The sequence below is a fragment of the Pteronotus mesoamericanus genome, unplaced genomic scaffold (assembly GCF_021234165.1).
Source record: "Pteronotus mesoamericanus isolate MK-2021 breed Mesoamerican mustached bat unplaced genomic scaffold, CSHL_Meso_final scaffold_705, whole genome shotgun sequence".
Classification (NCBI taxonomy): domain Eukaryota; kingdom Metazoa; phylum Chordata; class Mammalia; order Chiroptera; family Mormoopidae; genus Pteronotus; species Pteronotus mesoamericanus.
In genome coordinates, this window is record NW_026555326.1 from 8,269,499 (window position 1) to 8,280,461 (window position 10,963).

The window sequence follows — 10,963 nt, forward strand, 5'->3', positions numbered from 1 at the left end:
GCCCTTTATGGAAAGGTGGAGGGGAGTAGTCCTCCCAGCATCCCAGGGTGCCAGAGGACATACAGTCCACCCTTTTTTTTTCCCAATGGGGAAACTGAGGCCCAGAGAGATTAAACAATATGAGCTGATAGAACCAGAAGCCAGGTCTCCTGATCCTATTACGTCCAACCCCCCAGAGAAACAAACAGATTGTTCCCTACTGTAGAGATTGTGGGGATGCTGAAACCGGAAAAGGTAGCTAGTATAGGAACCCAAGCCCAGCCCTTGTATATGAGGCATCTTGGAAGGACAGTGGCGAGAGCCAAATGTGGCTCCAAAGGCCGCAAACAGTCTGGAGAAGATGGGAAGAGGGCATTGCCTCAGCTGGAAGGAGGGTGTCTGGTAGGTTGAACTCCAAGCTCCAGCCCTAAGTGCCCCGACTTCACCCATCCTCTCAGTCCAAGCTGATACGGGGGTAGAGGAGATGAGCCAGGGTGGGACCAGCTGATCTGGCAGTGTCGTTGCTGCCCATTTGATGAAAGAGCCAAAGAATGAAGGGCAAAGGGAAGAAGGGAGAACAAGAAGGGGCAGGGAGAGAAGAAAACCCACCCCTGCCTTCTCCCAGGAGTAGTCAGAGGAAGGACTCTCCTGGAGGGTCCCCATTTCTCTGGGTACACGGAGGGAGTGAAGGGAAGCCAGCGGACTGAGGGCAAGTTTGAACATCCTGAGTCCAAAGGAAGCTAGGGTGACAGGAGAGGGGAAATGGAGCCTTTGGTCCAGAGGTTTCAGGTATTGCAGCCTGGACTGCATCCATCCCTGGCCCCAGAGGAGACTCCCTGCAGAGGGATTATCGACCTGTCCTCCCACAGATCCATTCCGAGGGCACAGGGCTCAAGTCTGAATTCCCTAAATAACTGGCTTCCTCTCAGATTTTCCATTACAGGGATCTGGAAGGTCACATCCCACTTCCACCCCCCTTCTCCTCCTTGGTTACAAGTGGGAGGGTGGGTAGGATGGGGCAGACACCATCTCTCCGTGGACCCCTCAACTAACCTTGAATTTGAACCTGAGGGACAACAGGCAGTGGGAGGAAACAGAGATGAAAACAACACAGTTCAAGGCCCTGTGTGTAGAAGAGAGTAAGAGACATAGCTGAAGATTTAGCAAGAAATCTTATGGTTAGACATCAGGAGAGACTGCCTAGGGAACTCATTAGAAGTCACTAGCTACAGGTCACTCAACAATGGGGCAGCTGAAGGGCAACCTCGCCCTGGGGTCAGAGTGGATGAGAGGATGACTTGGGATTTAGGAAGCACCTGTTCCTGAGTCTCTGCTTTGGCATCCTGGGTCATCTTCTGCCCAGCCCTCTCCAGGACACAAGGTGAGACAGATGAGAAAATCAGCCCCAGAACCGATAGGTGTATAGATGTCAGGTGCTGGGCTCTCACAGTTTTTACTCCCCCACCTTCACCCTGCTGGTAACTCCCAGAATTGCCCAGTCCTTCCAAGGCCTTGGCTCTGGTCCCTGAGGCCAGGCCCAGTACCGGAAAGGACTGTGCTCTTCCTGTGCCCATACTGCTTGGCAGAGCTCCCTGCCATGCTCTGTACTGGGGCCAGCATGCAGTCCCAAGGGCACAGCTGCTCCCATATTTGGGGCTCAGATGAAAGAAAGAGTGGACAGGATCCATTTCTCACCCATGTGTCCCTGAATACCCTTCCTGCCCAGGTAAGTGTGGAGACCCTGGGAGTCTCCCTCCTGCTCCTCTACTGTGGACCTCAGACTCCAGGACATAAATGGGTATAGGCACCTGGTCCTTTGACCTGGGGTGCCTGGGTTGAGCTACTGCTTCCATTGAACACAGCCAGTGGTATCAGTTTAGATCAAGGCCCTTGGAATGAGAGGAACAAAGAAGAGAGTAAAAACAACTTGAAAGTAGGACACGGGAAAGTCAGGATGACTGACCTGGGGAGTGGGTTTGAAAGTCATAGGACAGAGAGGTAATTGACAAAGGCCAAGATGAGGGATCCTGAATCAAATGTGTGCTTGGCATGGGGAAATCTGGGAAGTAGAGGGGGGTGGGGGGAGAGAGAGAGAGAAAGTGGGAGGGAGAGAGAGAGAAGATTGGAGAGAGACAGAGGATAGTATATTATACACATCTGTACATGTATCCATGTGTGTGAACATGACTGTGTAGGATCTGTGTGTGGGGGAAAGACCATGTGAATGTACCAAATGGTAATTCCAGAGTAGAAACTCCTCAAGAGAGCAGAAGGCAACACTCACTTGGATGTGTGGTCAGTCTGTTAAAAATCAGTTATTTGTATAGTGATGTGTGAGAGTGTGTGTGTGCACGTGTGGCCAGCCAGGGAGTGCGTGTGGGTGTACGTGAGAGTTCATGGGAGAATGTGCATGTACATAAAGGAGGGGTGGGGATGCAGCTCAGCTGCAGATGGGCTTTCAAGATCTCCAAGGAACAGTTTTGTTTCCTAAGTGACAGGCCTCCTGGGGCCTCTAGCCCAGACTTGAAGGTTGTTTCAAGATCAAGAAAGAGAGAAGAGGGAGGGAGAGTAGGAGAGAAGGAGCACTAGGATCTTCTATCACCCCCACTGTCCCTCCTCCCGCCCCCTCACCCCACTTCTCTGCCCTAGTCCTGATTTGGGCCAAGCTTACCAGCTCTGCTTGCTCTCTTCCTCCTCCCTGAGGCCAGCTCTCTCTGGGCAGTCTCTCCTTTCCCTCCACCCCTGTTCCATTCTCTCCATCTCTCTCTTCTGCTTCGGGGCCTGTGGTCTTATCACCAGGCTTCTGGGACCTTCTGAGGGTATGGGTAAAAAATTTTATTCCATGGGGAAGCTGTTTTGAGGTAATAGAATGGACAAGGGAGCCCAGGAAGGCCTGGGGGCGGGCATGGCAAGAGTCCAACAAAGGTGCCTTTTATTCCTCTTTCTCTCCAGCCCTCTCTCCTCCCACTTCCTGAAGATTGTATTGACCTTGTGGTGGGAAGGTGGGCTCAGAGCCACAAAGTGGCTGTTCAAGTCCTGCTGCTTCCTCAGTTTCCCCACTGGATTACAGGGATGGTACTGGGTTTTTGCTTCATCTCTCCCTTGATGTCTGGTCCTCTGCTTTCTTTCTGGTCTTCCTTTTCAATCTACTCAAAATGGATTCTAAAAACCTCTTCCTCTGTTTCTTTTTGCTTCTGCCACCTTTAATCTTTTTCCCTAGATTATTCTTATAATGTTTTTATTGTTAAAACCACTTTAGAAAGACTTTAGAAAATGGAGAAGAGGAAAGAACACCAGAAGAATTTCCCCCAGCCCCTCTGCCTCTGCTCCAATCCTACTTCTTTTGTCCTCTTACTGTTTCTGGTTAGAGAGCTCCATGTTTGTGTCCCACCTCGGCATGCAAGTAGAAGCCTAAGTGAAAAGAACAAAAGGACAAATGGTGTTGCTCAGGGGCCCATGTCAACTCACCTCCCTGAGCATGATGGTCCAGAGCTTTTCTGGGCTTCTCTCTTCCCACCTCCACTACCTGCGGCCCTCACCATGCCCTAATACGAAGGGTGCATGCCTGTAAGTTGGTCCTGGTGGGGTCAGTAACTAGTTGTGTGGCTTTGAACAAGAGGCACCTCCACTCTGGTTTTGCATCTTCATCTGAACAACAAAGAACAAAGTTAGAAAATCTCTGAGGTCCCTTTGTAGCTCTAGTAATTCCCAAATTCCCAAATTCTGCCTACTTTCTCCTCAGCTCATGGCTCAACTCAGGTGAGCAAGAGAAGTTTCCTGTACTTGTATCTATTCAAGAATCACCTGTTGGAGACTTGGGTTCATAAGAAGATCAAGGGGACAGGTACTCCTATTTTGTTTATTAGTATAACCCACATAAATGAGTCTGATCCCTTTAACTCTTGGCATAAAAATAAGGAAGGGCTCAGGATTTGGGCAGAGACCATCCTGGTTTCTTATAGAGAACCCATGTGATAGACAACAGGGTTTAGATATATTTAGGGGAGAAGGACAGGGCTGGGAATGAGGCTGAAGGAACCTGACATTTCTTGGCTGGCACTTGATCAGCAAATATTAGAAGAGTTTGTTCCCAGAGATTCTTTGGGCTGGAAAAATTTTGTTAGGGGTGATGGAGAGGCTGGGGTTAATGGGCCTTGCTGAGTGTTGGGGCAGGGGTCACAGCTGGGCCCTCTAGGGTTCCTATTTGCCTTTGATTCCATCTGGGCAGGGAGGGAGCGGCCCCCCAGTCTCCTGAGGCAGGTTTGCTTTGGCCAGAGATCTGACCCAGCCACTGGCCCAGAGCACCCCGCCTCCCCATTCCCCCTATCAAGAGGCAGCCTGGCTTGGACCCCTGCCTCCTTCTTCCTACTTTTTTCTTCCCTTACAAGGCCCCCTCTACTTGACCCAGGATACAACTCTGTTGGTTTGTCCATTGATGTTCCAGGTGCCCAGCTAGGACAGGATGCCCTGGAAACATTTGGACACAGGGCCACAGCCTTGCTCCCACATAACCAGCTCTCTTCGGACTTCAGAGAGCTCAGCCTCCTCTGTGTCTCAGTTTCTCTGCAAGCCCAGAATTCCTTCATTCTTGTGCTCCTGTTTGTATGTTCTCAGCATTGCCTCTTGGAAATGTGAGTGTCCCTGGCAGACTCAGTCAGAGTGCATGCTCGTTTTTAATGCCATGGCATCATTCAGACATTCTCCCAGCATTTGTTGAGCACTTACTACGTGCCTGTGCAAGGTACTGGAAAGACTATTACAATCAAAACAAGCAAGCTTCCCATGTCATGTTTCCTTTGTCAGAATCTCATGTCATTTAGTATCCAAATCCCTCTACCCTATCCCTTAACTTGGTCTCCACAAGCCTTCTTATAGCCCTCGGGGATGCTTCTTCATTTCCTCAAGTTACCCCCATTTCCTTACCTTTATTTCTGCTGAGTGACACTGGGTGGGTCTGGGCTCTGCCTCCCTTCTGGGCAGCTCTCCTATCCCAAAGATAAGGAACAAAAGCTGAGCCATGAAGTACTGAAAATCACCCTGGGCTGGACTGGAGGGAGGGCAGCGTGTTTCCATACAGGACTTGCTCTACCATTGACTAGCTGTGTGAACTTGAATAAGTCCTTTACCTCTTATCAATAAAGTGAGAGAATTAGACTGGGTAGGGGTTTTCACCCCCAGCTTTAATGTCTCATGCCTGGCCTCACCCCCAAGGATCATGTTTGAATTAGTCTGAGATGGGACCCAGACATCAGTGTCTTTTAAAAGATCCCCTGATGATTCAGCATGCAGGCAGGGTTGAGAGCCACTGAGCTAGATTGCCCCTCTGATCTCTAACTCCTCACAGCTACCAGGTGATGATGCACCATGCTAAGAATTTTAGCCCTTTTAATGTGTTACCTAGTTCAGTCCTCATAACAAGTCTATTTTATAGATGGGGAAATGGAGAAACAAAGATCCCGAGAAGTTTCCCTAAGTAGAGGATGCAGGCTACACAGCTGGTAAACCCAGGTCCATTCAAGGTTGTGCTGTCTGATTCTGGAATTCTAGCCCCCAAATTTTTTATTTAGTTGGGAACACTGAAGCTTTGTTTCATATGCCTAAACTCCTTATTGGTGACCTGCCTCCATTCCCTAAGTCTTAGGTTTGTTCTGTCCAATCTTCTCCCCACAGAGACATCTGGTTCAGGAACTGGCTTCCTCTTGCCAATGCTCTGTGCCTCAGTGCCCACCTGGAGTAGGCAGTCCTACTCATCTGGATTCCCTAGCGCCCTGTCCTGCCAGCAGGCTGGACCTGCACCTTTGTTATTCCTTCAGACACCAGGTCCTTCTCAGGGTGGTTTATCCTCTAGAGAGGCAGGATGGCAACGTGGTCCAGACTGCTGGGAAGTCAGAATGCCTGGATAAGAAATCTAGCCTACCACTCAGTTAACAAAGTTTTAGCTTCTCTGACCTTTGGTTTTCTTAACAGCTCTAACTTATCGGATTGTTTTGAGAACTCAAATGCCCCAAGCATGTTAGTTATTATTTTCTGCCCTTGGTTTTCAATGCTCTGGCCTTGGGACTCCAGCTTCTGTTTTAGCTGAATCTGATCTCCAGCACTCTCCCCTCCTCACAGCATAGCCTAGATTGTTTCCTGACAGATGAAAGTTTCAGGCTCTGATACAGGAGAAGTTTTCTGTGAGCTGTGGATCAAATTGACCTGTGTGAGACAACTCCAGAGGTAGAAACAGTGCCCACCACAGAGGCAATCTGGCTATGAGAGAGAAAGAACCCAGCCTTCCTCTCTTACTCACTCTCTTGCTCACTCCCTTGCTCAAGTACTTGGCAAATGTCTGTGGAGCTTCTACTCCTTGCCAGGCACTGTGCCAGACATGGGGCAGAGCCAAAAAGAGCCAACAGTGGTCTTGAGACACTCACTGCCAAGATGGAGATGCAAATATAAACAAGCCCTGGAGTGACGGTAATGCAGAGTGAGGAAATGCCATTAAAGGGCTGAGGACAGGGTGCTGTGGGAGACAGGGTCACAGCAGCATCAGAACTCTGGGCCCACTCTCTCCTACAGCAAGTTTCTTCACCCCCACTGTCCCATCTGTTTCTTTGTTTTTGTAGTCTTTATTTCTGGCTTTGTTTTCCCTTTACTTTCCCAATAGAGGGCCTTTGGAAAAATTCCACCCTTGTTTCAGTTGGACTAGGGAACAGAGGGAATTGTCCACCCCTCAGCCAGGACAGCCAAGGGGTGCCATGTTTCTGCAGAGTCCAGGTGTGGTCTGTGGAGGAGGCAGGGACTGTTGGGAGAGAGACCTGGGAAGACCATGTGACAGACACCAGCAGGGAATGGAGACAAGCAAGACCTGAGCTGGGCTGAGATGGCTGTGTGCTCCCATACCCTCTCCCCCAATTTCTCCTCAAGTTTCCTTGTCCTCTGTTTTGATTTGAGGAAAGAGTTAAGACAGCCTTCACCCTTAGGAAACTCTGTGAACCACATTTCTCTTTCCCTCCCCAGGTGCATTGACAGGCTGGGACCCCAGAGTTAGAAGTGAGCATGTTTGTGAAATCCCACTTTGTCCCATTCCGTCCCCCTACCCACCCCTCCTCCCCTACACCTCTCACTGATTCCTCTTTTGCTGGGCCTCCAGAACTACATTCATTCATTCAACAAATGAACTCCTACAATGTGCTAGGAGCTGAAGATACACTAATGGAAAAAGACAGTTATTTCAAAAGATTGCATAGGCATGAGAGAGAGAGTTTGTGTGTGTGTATGTAAGAGAGAGAGAGAAAGAGAGAGCACAAGTGTGCATACACAAATAAGTGTGTGCAGGTTAGGAAAGCAGGAGAAAGAAGAATTTAGGAACTTAAGTTTGGGAGGTAAGCAGCTTGTGTTTGAATCTGGGAGCTACCATTAGCTAGTCAGGTGACCTTGGGTAAGTTGGATCATGTCTCTAGGCCTCCTCTCCCATCTGCAAAACAGGTAAAAATCATGCTCCCCTGTGGGTTGTTGTGAGAACTGAGAGCAGGTGTGTGCTGAGTACTCAGAGCAGAGCCCAGCACAGAAGAGGTGTTCAGTATTAGGGAGTATTGGTGCCTCCTCCTCACCTCGCTCAGAGCTGTGTGTGGACAAAGTTGTAAATGACCTGTTCCTTAAATCTGTCTCTTGCTCAATCTCAGTGACACAGAGGCAGCCACCTTGTGCTAACCACCTCCTGCCCAAAAACCTCTGTCTAGTCAAACCACTATCATCTTCTGTCTTGATGAATCCCCATTCCACCTCAGGCTGTCTGATTGTAGGAGACGTGATATCACACAGTGGGATTTGCCTCATCCCATGCCACTCTCCAGACATGTCTGTGCCATCAGCTCCCTCATAGCTGGCTGGAAATGGAAGAGAGGGAATGGGTGGAGCCCAGATGCCCAGTCCTATGGGACTGGGAAATGAGGGACATGTTAGTTGGAGGGAGGATGAGGGGATTCTAGTTCACATCGATCCCTCCATGGCAATCTGAAGTGGGTGGCAACTGGCACTAATCCTGGGCATAGAATGACAAGGCCTCCTCAGAAATCAAGGCCAGGTTGTGCCAAGGCCAGCAGTGGCATTGTTGCTCCTCTGTTCTTTAATAGATGTGCCACATCCTGGGTATAGGGTTTGAGAACTTGGGAAGGAGTGTGGGCCTAGCCAAGAACAGAGGAGGGTTCAGGGTTCAGGGAGTACACATATGCACAGAGGCCACCTTGAGGATACAGGTGCCTGGCTAGAAAGGAAGTAGGGAAAGGGTCCAGTGTGCTTATGTGTGTGTGTCGGGGAGAGATGGCTCTGTAATTCTCTGAGAGTGTTTGGGCACACATGATGTCTGTGTGTTTATCTTAGTGTATGCCTGGTCCCCAAGTGTGCAGCTGTTTTGATTTGAGTTGGTTGTCAGGGCGAAAGCAGGTTTTCGTTCTGCTTCTGCCTTATCTCTTCACTTGATCCTCTCAACAAGCAGCAGAGAAAATGTTCCCTTTTGGGAGGGTGGGAAAATATAGCTCATCATGGCAGTATGGGTCAAGGCTTTATAAACACAAACAAATCACAGGACATTCTTGCATGTGATCCTGACCTCCCACCAAGCTGGGATTTATCCACATTTAAAAGAGAGAGAGCTGCCCTGGCTGGATGGCTCATTTGGTTGCCACATTGTCCTGTACACCAAAAGATTGCAGGTTTGATTCCCAGTCCGGCCACATACCTAGGCTGTGGATCTGTTCCCCAGTTGGGGCACGTATAGGACACAACCGACTGCTGGTTCTCTTTCGCATTGATGTCCTCACCACCTCCACCCCCCCCCCCCCCGCCTCTCTCTCTTCCTCCATCTCTCTCTAAAATCAATGAGCATATCCTCAGGTAAGGATTAAAAAATAAATAAAAGAGAGAGAGCGCTTTGTGTTTGTGGCATTTCTATCTTTAATGTTAGGTGGGTATGTGTGTCTTCTTTTTAAAAAAAATCTTGGACTAATACTTTTTCTAAAAATTGATTTTAGAGAGAAAGGAAGAGGAGAGAGAGAGAAACATTCATTTGCCATTCCACTTATTTATGCTTCACTGATTGCTTATTGTATGTACACTGACCAGGGATTAAACCTGCAACCTTGGCATGGTAGGCCAACACTCTAACCCACCTGAGCTACCTGGCCAGGGCATGGGCTAGTACTTCTTGATCAATGATCTGATGGTATAGTTGTAGATTTTTCCCCCCTTCATGTATTGTTTTTTACCTTATGTGTCCTTGTTTCTTTGATGTATTTGTCATTCTGTAAGGTGCTGGCTGTCAATATCTGGGTGTGTATTTGTGTGTGCTGGGTCCATGTCTACCTTTAAGAAGCCATGTCACATGATAGAAACCCAGGCTTCTCTACACTCAGACAAACCCAGGTTCACAAATTCCTAAACTTCTGTACACCTCGGTTTCCTCCCATGAATAATAATAGCACTGACCTCAGAGGGTTCTGGTGAGGATTAAATGAGATCATGTTATTCCCCTGGCACAGGTCAGAACACGTTGATGGGCCTGTCTTTGAATATCCCTTTCTGAGAATCATGTCTCATGGTTGTGAGATCTCAGCCACATGATAAACTCCTTTAGAGCAGAGCACGGGTCTTAATTATCTTTTATGATACTCAGAGCACTTCAGTGCCAACTTGGTGCCTTGCACATATGTCTTCTTGAGGGGAAATTATTACATAATCATGTGAAACACGGGTCTGGAGTATGATGTATGCCCACACTTGGTGGTACTTTGAGAGCCAGTAGGAACTGGGTGAGGACAGTGACAACAGGCTCCATGGTCACTATTCACCTCTTACTTGCCTCTGCAATGGCAGGCTTCCTCCCTTCCTCTTATCTCAGGCTGGCCTGAGGCTCAGGTAAAGTCTGACTTCCTCTTTCCCTCGCTCACACCGCCACAGGCATCAGCAAAGATGCTGGGTAAGCCTGTGTGGTTTTTTTATGGGCCAAACGGGGAGGGTTCAGGAGTATTCTGCAGTCTACACCACATATCCCTCCTTGGCAGCATGTGTACATGTTGTATGTGTGCCTGTGCATTGCTCTGTGTGTGCAACACTTTTCTGTATGAAGCTCCTTTGTGTTATCGCCAGTACATGTGTCTGTCTGTATGTGTGACAAGCCTCGTGCCTGGTGCTTGCTCTCCTCCCCTAGTTTTCCCAGTTACATAAGCATCTGAGGTGAGTCAGGCCTGGGCCATGGACTCCCCCTGCTGGCAGCTTCTGAAACTCAGTCTGGGGAGGAAAAAGCTGCGTTTGGGGGTGGGGTGGGGAAGGGGCGTGGCTTTACCTCCATTGGAGACAGCAGTCCTGCCTTCTATACCTACTTGCCCCAGCTCCTTCCAGGTCCTCTCTCCCACCATCCATACTGAGGGGTTGGTTATTACTTACTAATCGTTTGTCTTCCTGGTACAACTGCATGCTCCCTGAGCAGGGACCACTCTGGACTTGTTTACTACGGATCTCCAGTGGCCAGCATGAGGATTGGCCTATTCAGTAACTGTTGAATGAATTAGTTTATAGGGTGGAGAGGCTTGGAAACGGAGACAATAGGGTGTGGGAAAATTTGGAGATTTGAGAACAGATTCATCTGAGCTCCTTATATCTTGGCCACTTGAAAGCTGTGTGGTCTTGAGCAAAATGCTTAACCCCTCTGAACCTCAGGCTTCTTATCTGTTAAATAACACCATATTTGTGACAGAAAACAAGGGGACACATACTAAACCTGACAAGCTGAGAGGAGGCCAGCATGGCTGGCCCTACAAACTCAGGGACCAAAAGTAACCACATAGGATGGCCTGAACGTAAAAACTTTTCTAGCTAAAAGCGGGTCATAGTGGGTAGTCCCTCCTATGCCTGTAGTTTCCTTGAAAAAGGTCAATCATTACTTTAAGAGAGCCTGTTTATTGTCTTTTTGCATCTAAGATAACATACCTTTGAAATGTCAGAA